At 43.7% G+C, this 10,919-nt stretch overlaps 1 pseudogene; it reads right to left on the reverse strand.

Moving 5' to 3' along the window:
- Nucleotides 1-200: 200 nt before the first annotated feature.
- LOC120874083 lies at nt 201-7,327 on the reverse strand (annotated as a pseudogene).
- Between the last annotated feature and the right edge of the window lie 3,592 nt (nt 7,328-10,919).

The raw sequence follows: 10,919 nt of genomic DNA on the forward strand, positions 1-10,919 counted from the left end.
GGCGTGGTGTCTCCATATTTATTTCAGGATGATCAGACTCCCGTATGGCCCTTTACTCTAAAGTGGTTCCTCTTGTGGGAGGCTCTGGCCAGCCCCAGCGCTCAGCAGCATCTGCAATAGTGCGAAATAGCCTGCAGAGGGCACCCTCCTCCCAGCAGCAGCCCAAGGGTTCCTGCAAGTTCCTATTTGAGAACCACCCCTCAGGGCTCTCCCCTCACCTTGAGGATGTAGGCTTGAGCTGGGACTGGGTAGTTGATGCCATTGATGGTGAAGATAATAGAGGACAGGGTATTGACCACAAAACATGAAATGTAGTGCTGTTAGAGAGACAGGGAGAGAGGTTGGCCTTGGAGATGCTTCTTGTGTGTGGAGACTGGGAGTGAGCCTGGGGCATGACCCTTCACCTCGGAACCCCTTGGCGTGGTGCTAATGAGCTTCAGGGTGTTATTGACCAATCTTCTTGGGCCAAGGATTAGTGATGTCCTGGTATCCACAAAGGCCTTGCAGCCGCCAGAACAAGCAATAGCCTTTCTTTTCATGGAGATGCTGAGAGACAGTGTGACAAAGCAGGCATCAAGGTCACTCTGAGTCTCCCCAGAGCTGCTCCCTTCCTGACTGTCTTCTAAACAGCCCTTTGTCTCTTGCCCTCTTTCCCTTTGCTCCCAACATGGCACCTTCCTTGACATTCTTGAATGCAGTACTTGAATACACCAGGCTCTTTTGCACCTTGACACAAGCTGGTTTTCCTTCCTAGAGGAGGCCCCTCCTCTTTGACTAGCAAATTTCTTCTCATCTTCCAGATTCTAGCTTAATTGTCATGGCTTCAAGGAAGTCTTTCCCCCGGTGTTTATCAGTCTCCTTTCTTGACAGTCTCTGTAGACACTTCCTCATGTCTAGCATGTACCAAAGTCACAATTCACTATGTGTGTGTCTCATTTCCTGTGCATCTGCTTTCTTAGATGTGAGGGCAAGTTTTATTCTCATTGCCTCCCTAAAGTGCCTGGCACACAGTGGATGCACAAGGCTTGTCTGTTTCATGAGTGAATGAAGACTGTGAAAATAATGAATGAGAAACATCCAGAGAGCTGTTTCTGGTGGGGAACATATAACAGGTCAATCGCAGAGTGAAGATGGAGATTCAGGAAGGCAGCAGATTCTCATAGTGGTGGGAGAGATGGTCTCCTCTGGGAGAGGGTGTCTCCCAGCACTGCTCCTACAACCAGCTCAGACCCAGAGATCCTGGCCAGGAAATACATGACTAGCCCACAGAAAGGATGGGTCAGCTTTTTTCTGAGGGTATCAGAGAATTCTTTGAATTTTGCCTCTTGTCCTCAGGTTACTCCTGGATCCCACCTTCCTGCTTCTCTATTATAGCCCCTGCCCCACTGTGTGCCCATGAACATGGGGTATCTTTTATACTAGTTGCTTTCACATGTTAAGACTTCAGTAAATGACTCTACACTTCTCAGTCATTGCTCCCTTAGGAGACCAGTTCTCCCCATTTGCTCAGGACTTTCCCTGTTTTTAAACTGACATTTATCTGTACTGAGAACTTCCTTGGTCCCAAGTAGCCCCGGAGAGTTGGTCATCTTATACCTCTCTTCAGGCTAGAGAAATTATCCTTAATCCTCTGCTCACCACACTGTAGAGTCATCTAACTATTCTCCACTCCTCACAGGGCAGTGGGTGCCATCCTCCTCCAGCTGCACAGACGTCTCCGGACCCCTTTAGTACCCTGTCAGAACCCTGGTCTGAAGGCCTGGGGATTATGAAGCCACTGGTTGTTTGTATATCTATCTGCCTGTGTATTTGTTTATACATGTGTTTGTATCTGTCTCTGTGAGTGCCTGTGTGTCTCTGACTAGCTATGCATGTTTATATGTGTCTCTGTGTATGTTTATATGCTTTTGCTTGTGTGTTTCCATGTGTCTGTGTGTCTGTCTGTGTCATTGTGGGTGGTGTGTATGTCTGTGTGACTGTTTGAAAATGGATTTGTGTGTGTCTGCCTGTGTCCATGTACAGTAGTGGGAGCGTCACTTGGGCTGACCCTCAGAGGGAGAGGCTTACAGGTCCATGTGTACACTCCAGTTGCCCGCGTGGATAAATGGTACCCAGCTGAGTGCTCCCAGGCAGTAGGATTTATCCACCTCACCAAAATATCACCACACTGCCTTTCACTCTGCATGTGTAGAGAGAAGTGGGGGGAATCCTTGGAGGACAGTAGCAACAGCACTGACTGAGAGCTGCACTTGTCCACCCATCAAGGAGCTACTAATGTCCCCATGTACAGATGCAGAAATAGAGGCTAGGAGCGATTGAGATCCAGACTGAGGTTGGTTACTGGCTAAGGAGTGGCCCAGAGAAGATTAGAAGCTGAGTCACCTAGCTGGGCTCCACCCATTATATCTTCTGAAGATGCCCTACCTCCCTCTACCTGAGTGCTCAGAGACACTCAGAGGACATGGTGCTGAAGCATAATGGGTTTCTCTTTGTCCAGCTGTCATTTTTCAGGAAAATCAAAGCCTGGGAGTTCTAAGGGTGTGGGTTCAGGTCACTGAGAGTTAGCACCACTGGCCTGTGACCTCTACTGTTCAAAGGGCCCCACACTCAGAAGGGACCCCACCTCTGCTCTCCCTGTCTTAAAATGCCTCATATTTCTTGAACAAGGGGTCCCACATGTTTGTTTGGTGTCCCACACTTTCATTTTTCACTGGCTCCTGCAAATTGGGTAGCTGGTCCTGGTCTTCCAGTAGAATGCTAATGAGGAAGGAAAGATATCCACCATCCTTCTCCTTCCTTCCTTATTCACAAGCAAATTCACAAGCAAATCATATTGCTCTTTTCTCCAAATTGTTTCCTGTTGCCTTCCATTAGTCTTCCGCCTCACTCAACTCCTTACACCAAGTTACTGGTTTTGAGCCCAGCAGCAGGGTTGTGTTCCAATAAAACACTATTTATAAAAGCCAGTGGTAAAGCCAGGTACAGCCCTGGGCTATATTTATCCTGGGTTAGATTATCTCTCAGGATTCGTTTTTATAAAGTGTTCTATAATTTTCGTGCACCTGAAAGCATCTTGTAGTTAATTTGGAGAAAGGGATTGTCCATCTCAGACTTACTTCCTCAAGTAGAAGGCAAAAACAGGCTCAGAAATGGCACCTTGATTCTTCAGGTTGTCAAAGATTGGGATAGCTCCAAAGACAGATATGTTGGTGTAGTTCAAGCCCAAGATGCCATCAAAAGGTGCACACTCACACCCATATTCCACAATGCTTAGACCGAATGGCTGGTCAGTATTTACAAGGTCCCCAATCTGCTGGAAAGAAGAGTGTTCCCACTTACAAATACCTGAAGTGGGGCTAGGACTGGGCTAGGGTGCATTGCCATTAAATCCTCAAAAAAGAATTGAGGCTGGGCTGTGTCTTTGGTGGACCTCAGGTGGTTAGACCAAGCTGGGGAGGGGAATTTGGGTTCCATCTGTGAGAGGCTGTGAATTTTAAAACATCTGCCCCTCTGAGAAACACCACCTGAGTGAGTCAAATTGGCCTTGTGTCTTCTGTATAGGTCCAGCAATCTAGCCAGGCCAGGACCCATTGGTGCCCCATTGTGGACAAAATGAGTCGAGAGCAAGGTAGCCTTCTCTGGCATCACTATGACCTAATGACAGGAATGGACTGAACTCTCTGTACTGTGGATTTTGCATCTGTCCAGGAAGGCAGGAGCCAAAAACACAGTCTTGCTTGCAGGGATTTATGAAACTACTGCCTGGGAAATTCACTTTTGGGGATAAGTGTGTATTTGGATGAGTGTGTATGAGAGAGAAAGAGAGAGAGGGGAACTACTCAAGTACTTTGGGGAAGCAGGCCATAGGTTTTATTAGACTCTCAAAGGTACCCTAGAGTGAGAACTCATTTATCAGGTCCCTTGACATCTCTGGCCTCCAGTGTCCCACTATGGATACCTGAAGCCCTTGACTGCCCCCAGGGTCCCCAGATCAGTTTTATCCTGTCCCTAAACACCTTACAGCAATTTCAGTCCTGAAAAGCCAACCCAGCTCCACTGTTTACCACATGTGTGACCTCAGCAAGGCCCTTGCTGTCTGCACCTCAGTTTCCTCATATGTTTCATGAGCTAATCAGACCACCTGCTGTGTGGGGTCGCTGCAGAATTAAACCAATTATTACCTGAAAGTGCCTGGAATAGTCTGTGAGTATAAAAGTGGGTGCTTTTTCCCCCTCTTCTCGTTCCCAGAAAAATGAGCCTTGAACTGCTCATGGGCAGAAGAGGCTGCAAGTCCAAACCTCAACCCACTCACTGGGTTAGCTAATCCGTTTGCTCATGTGACACCACAGGCACTGCCTCCCCAGGGACAGGATCCTGTGGGTAATATGGCCAATATCTATAGGAGTTAGGCTAGGAAGGGTCCTGCCAGATGGCCCTGCATTGTTTAGCAAGCAGGGATCACAACATAGCCAGTCCTGATTCAGCTTCTGTTTACACGTTACCCAAATGGTGTCATAAGCAAGAAATCCCTTCATGCTCCCAGATCCATAGGCGATTCAGAAGGTCTTTTGGGTAGGCTGGAAGGTGGAATATTTGTAATGTCTGAACCTAACTTGTGTAGCTGCAGATACAAGAGATGAGTGTCATCAGGTGCCAAGGATGGAAATAGGGTGGCAGGGCAAGTGAAGGCCTGGGTAGGGGGTGTCTGTGCTCAACAATAGACTGGACTGGGGCAAAAGAGGTAAGTCAGCCACAGGTCAGACGAGCCTGTGTCAAAGATAACCTGGAATTCCTGAGGGGGTGTTCCAATGGTGACTTTACCAAAATAGAGCATCTACAGGGAGAAGAAGGGAGTGGGTTAGTGCAGAACTGGCTACCCTCTATTCCTACACTGCTGCCTCTCTCTGGGTGTCACATATCTCTTGAGATCACTTTCTAACCACTGTACATCTCACAGACTTTGATCATGGAGGTGCTTGCATTTGATATTTTTTTCCTGTGCTACATTGTATGCAGGATATTGATTCTATGACCAGGCATTGAAGTGGTATCACCTGCATTCAAAGCACAGAGGCATAACCACTCGGCCTCCAGACACGTTGGACATCCAGGGAAGTCCTGGTTCATTCATTTGATAAACTCTGTAGTCTCTTCAAACCCAGCCTTAGCACCCTCTTTTCGAGGAGGTTTCTTTATCAACCCCAGCCACTCCCTCTAAACTCAGACCACATCCAATCAACACCACACAAGTGACCTTTTCATTTGACATGTATTTACTCTTTGCCTATCTCTCAGGCTGGCATGGGCATTCTTGAAGACAAAATAAGCCCTTTTTCTAATCTAAAAACAGTAAGCACTGTGTTAGATTCTGATGGCCTTACATGGATACGGGTTCAGTAACTTTTTACTGCTATGGCTCTTGCATCTGTGGAAACTGAATTTGTCTGCCTTGTTATTCACAATTGCTTTGCAGTTGGTTCTACCTTCTGATCAGAGATGGTTCACTTTTCATCTGTAACTAGTTGACTACCTTAGTTCAGAAGGAACTGCTGCTGCTGCTGCTAAGTTGATTCAGTCGTGTCCCATTCTGTGCAGCCCCATAGACAGCAGCCCACCAGGCTCCACCGTCCCTGGATTCTCCAGGCAAGAATACTGGAGTGGGTTGCAATTTCCTTCTCCAATTCAGGAAAGTGAAAAGTGAAAGTGAAGTCGCTCAGTCATGTCCAAATCTTAGGGACCCCATGGACTGCAGCTTACCAGGCCTCTCCGTCCTTGGGTTTTGCCAGGCAAGGGTACTGTAGTGGGTTGTCATTGCCTTCTGCTCAGAAGGAACAATCTCCCTCATGCTAACGACACATCTTTGACACAGAAGTGGATGTTTACCTGCCACCTGGTAATTTCTGGGCCCAGTCACCAGAAAAGAGTTGAGGATGATAGTGCCTTCTCCTCTGCGTGGGGCCTCTTTGGTCCAGTGTTGCCCCGACATCCCCGTGGCATCTCCAGATGAGCCCCAGTGCTAGGCTAAAGCACCAGGGGGCGCTGTGGAGCACCATCCTCCGAAAACACTCACAACCATGATGTTCCTCAGTGTGTGAATAGTTATATTTGAGCCACCAGAAGAAATCTGAGACAGTCTGTAAGCATGTTTCTTGAGCAAATTGTTCAGCATTTTTTTTTCACTGAAGTTATTTCTCATGGTCTTCACTTTCCTTAGAGGTATTCTTTCACTGAACATTTGACAAAGAAAATGAAGATGCTACATTTAGCTATCAGTGTTAAGGTATAACTGTCATTATAATGGCACTGTGTATTTTCCAATCATTATTATGAGTCACCTTATTATAAGTTTTATGCATATTCCATGGTAAAGACATAGGTTTGAACAAAGCTTCTGTTCTGTAATGTTGGGCAAGCCATATAACCATGCAGTGTCTCAGTCTCCCTTTTGGTAAAATGGTGGAATGTAACAATTCAAACCCTCCAAATAGAATATCTTTGGGATAAGTGAAGTGATGGATATAAGGTGCCTGATAAATAGGAAGTCTCAACAATGACAGCCACTAGCACTTCTGTTGCCACCCCCACTGTACCCTTCTCATAGATGCTCAGAAAAGGAGGTGGAAGGGGGATTCCTATCCTCTTTTACAAGGGAGGAATTTGAAACGCAAGAGGCTTGTGAATTGGATGTGGTCACACTGCTCATCGCATATAAAACAGTGAATAAGTAGCTCTCCCAATCTTTCTCCAAGTTGAAAGAGAAGAGAGAGTTGAAAGAAGAATCCAAGAGATAGGGAACAAATTCAGGAAATGTAGAAAATTAAAAGAAAACACCACAGAGAGAAATACACTCACAGAGACTTCCAAAGGGATGGAGAGATAAATGTTAGTGATACAGAGATGCAGACGTAGACATATACACACTGAAGTAGAGAGGGAACAAAGAGGACATGCTAAATAAAAAGTGGAAAAGTGCTATTCCATAGGACCACACCTACATCTGCATTGACTGTGCACTGAACAATTGCAAGGAGTTCCAATTTCAATAGGTCATGACATGACTGGACCCCAGAGTTGTGCAGCTATGCAAATCTACACCAAGATCCTTGGATCCCATCATTCCTATAGCAAGGTACTTATCAATAAATAAGGGTTGAACTTTAATATTGTAAGGGAAATATTCCATTCCATTCTAAACCTGATGAGCAGAAGAATAATCAAATGAAAAGAAAAATCACAGAAAGAAATATGATGTAGCTTACAGTCTACATACTTAAAGGACTCTGCAATCTGAGAAGGTCACCAGCCCAATGAGCACAAGCCACTTCATGTTTCTTTCCTGGCTCCAAGTACTCAGGGAAGTTCAGGTTCTTAGCATATAGTGGTGACCAGGAGCCCCTAGTTATATATGCTCTGATATGCCCTAGTTTTCCCCTTTAGGCCACTAATAGGTTTGAAAAAACACAAAGGTCTCGATAAAATCTTTACCTTCATTAGTGTCCTTGGCAAGTGGATTTTGAAGCTTCTCAGAATACAGAGAATTGAACTGTAATCTTTTCCTTGAAGTTTGGCTGGAAAATCAAACTGATCTCCATGGACATCTAAGAAGACAGAGAACCTTGCCTACATGGAAAAAAAAAAAACTGCTAAAAACATCATGAAAATGGATACTAGGGGCCATGCTCGACATTCATGGTTTCATGCCATTTTCCTAACTACTTCATGAGATATGCATTGCTGTCTTCATTGGAGAGGAGATTGCTAGGAGGATAAGTTGTCAAATGGCAAAGTGAAGACTTCAGGGACAGCCCAGGGACATACAACTGGCTTTAGGTAGTGGGTTTAATGGCAGACATCAGGGGCATCTATGATGCCAGTCTGCATCAAAGATTTAGGGCAGAGCAGTACTTCAATTTCATGGTTTCAGTATTGGAAGAAATGCCATATGCGTCCACAAGATACTTTATATCATCCAACAACTGTACAAGGAAGAACTCTGTGCTAAGTTATGGGTTAAAGGCTTCAAAATCAAAGCTGATGAAAACAAAAGTAGTCTTTATCTTAAGAGAGCTAGCAGTCTAGTTCTCACAAAGTCATGGCCTCTGGAGGCAGGAGATATGATATGAGGACGAGGTGGCCATGTTGAACCCTGGGCCACACAGGCCTTACCACTGGGAGCAGCCTTTCCTCCACATCACCCATGCTGGAAAGCAGGCCAGTTGGCCATGTTTTCAAGTGAATCAGAAGTTTGGATATTTATGTACAATCTACTGATTTTAATATTAGCAACTAATTTTTTTTTCCCCGAAAGAGTACAGTGGGACTGAAATCTTCACAGCGATGTGCTGTAATCAGCCTTCAGTCTCTGCAGGTTTTTATTTCTCGCCTAGAGTTGAGAGTACAGTGGGGACAGAGAGGAATTTAATTCGTATCGGTTGATTTAAAAGGAGACTGAATGCACACTGAACATGTGTGTTTCCTTTCTATTTATAAAGAAAGATCATCAGGGACATACAAACCAACAAAATTTAACTGCTGAAGATAAATGGATATATTTCTAATATAATTTCCCCATAGAGTCTATCATGAAACATTTTGTCTGCCAAACTAAACATACAAAAAATTAATTTTGAAGTGTCTTCCCAGTCAAAGAGGGCAAAACTACTGTGGCAGCAAAAGTAAAGACAATCATGTTTAATGACTCATCCAGGACTCCCAAGGCCTATTCCTGCAAGAGATCTATCCATGCCTGTCCCTTGAATACAACAGGAGCCTCTCCTTTTGCCAGGTGTGTTTACATGGGGCACTGTGACTTAATGCTAATTTTTGCATGTTGTTTAGATTCAGTTCTGGTGGTTATATCCCAATAGGGGGAATATGATGTCACTGACAAATTACACACATATATGCACTTTGAACTATGGAGTTGGAGAAGACTCTTGAGAGTCCCTTGAACTGCAAGGAGATCAAACCAGTCCATGCTAAATAAAATCAGTCCTGAATATTCACTGGAAGGATTGATGGTGAAGCTGAAGCTCCAATTATTTGCCCACTTGATGGGAAGAACTGACTCATTGAAAAAGACCGTGAGGTTAGGAAAGATTGAAGGCAGGAAGAGAAGGGGAAGACAGGATGAGATGGTTCGGTGGCCTCACCAAGTCGATGCACATGAACTTGAGTAAGCTCCGGGAGTTGGTGATGGATAGGAAAGCCTGGCATGCTGTAGTCCAGGGCGTTCCAAAGAGGTGGACACGCCTGAAAGAACTGAACTGAACTGAACAAATTGAGAACAAAGAGACTGATAAATCTAATTGCATCAAATTGATGACTAGCTGCCCATAACAACACATTACTTAAGTGTCTTTAAAATTCATAATTACACAATGGAGTATTACTCAGCCATTAAAAAGAATACATTTGAATCAGTTCTAATGAGATGGATGAAACTGGAGCCGATTATACAGAGTGAAGTAAGCCAGAAAGAAAAACACGAATACAGTATACTGACACATATATATGGAATTTAGAAAGATGGTAATGATGACCCTTTATGCAAGACAGCAAAAGAGACACAGATGTATAGAACGGACTTTTGAACTCTGAGGGAGAGGGAGAGGGTGGGATGATTTGGGAGAATGGCATTGAAACATGTATACTGTCGTGTAAGAAATGAAGTGCCAGTCTATGTTTGATGCAGGATACAGGATGCATGGGGCTGGTGCATGAAGATGATCCAGAGAGATGATATGGGGTGGGAGGTAGGAGGGGGATTCAGGATTGGGAGCTTGTATACACCCGTGGTGTATTCATGTCAATGTATGACAAATCCAATACAGTATTGAAAAGTAAAATAAAGTAAAAATAAAATTTAAAAAAAGAGGCAAAAAAACTAACATATAATGGGAAAAAATTCATAATTATGACTACATTCAGAGTCGAATATCTTCTAACAAAAAACAAAAATACTGCCCATCCAGAACAAAACCAAAGAAAAACAGGAAAGAATTCTGAAACTATATTCAACAACTTATTGTTCCTCATAACTTCTGTTATTGTGACAGAATCATATGCATCTTAACAGGTAAAAGCAAGACAATAATTAAAACTAATGTTCTGAAGTAAGCCTTTCAATGGCTAGAAAAAGAGGTTCACATATAACATAAAGAAGTTTAATTCAAACCCTGCTGTCTTAAATCTTGAACTGAAAGCATAAGTTTGAACCAACTAATTATATTCATTTTTATTTTGTTTTTTAAGGAAAATGTGTACTTTCTCCTCTAATACTGTAAAGACTAGAAGGAGTAACAACTTGATAACAGTGACTCTTCTAAATACTTTTCCCATCAGATGATGCTTGGATTCTTAAAGAGATGGCTGATTTCAGGACTGTGTAAAGAAATCCACAAAATAATCTTGGGGATCGTGAAGAACCAGAAAGCTAAGGCACTTCAAAGTCAAATGGGGACTGGAGAGAAAGTTGAGGAATCCAAATGAAAAGGCCAAACATCTACCGGTTTGTTGGGCAGAATGATGTTTCTGCTTCTCAGCACACTTTACTATTTTTCTCATAGCTTTCCTGCCAAGAAGCAAACGTCCTCTGATTTCATGGCTGCAGACACCATCCACAGTGGTTTTAGAGGCTAAGATGAAGAAATCTGTCAGTGCTCCCACCTTTTTCCTTCTATTCGCCATGAAGGATGGGGCTGGATCCCATGATCTTAGTTTTTTAATATTTAATTTTAAGCTCGCCGAATGTGTCCAAATGTTAGTAGGCAACATCTAATTTGCACTCTGATAGATTGTTACGGCACCAACTCACCATTCTGAGCACTGAGTAGGAAAATAATCATCAACATTTATGCTATTTTTTTTTTTCTATTAAGCATATGTTATATAACTGCAAACAGTTCCAGGAAAACAAG

This window comes from Oryx dammah, unplaced genomic scaffold, assembly GCF_014754425.2.
Source record: "Oryx dammah isolate SB20612 unplaced genomic scaffold, SCBI_Odam_1.1 HiC_scaffold_15, whole genome shotgun sequence".
In the NCBI taxonomy this organism is placed as follows: domain Eukaryota; kingdom Metazoa; phylum Chordata; class Mammalia; order Artiodactyla; family Bovidae; genus Oryx; species Oryx dammah.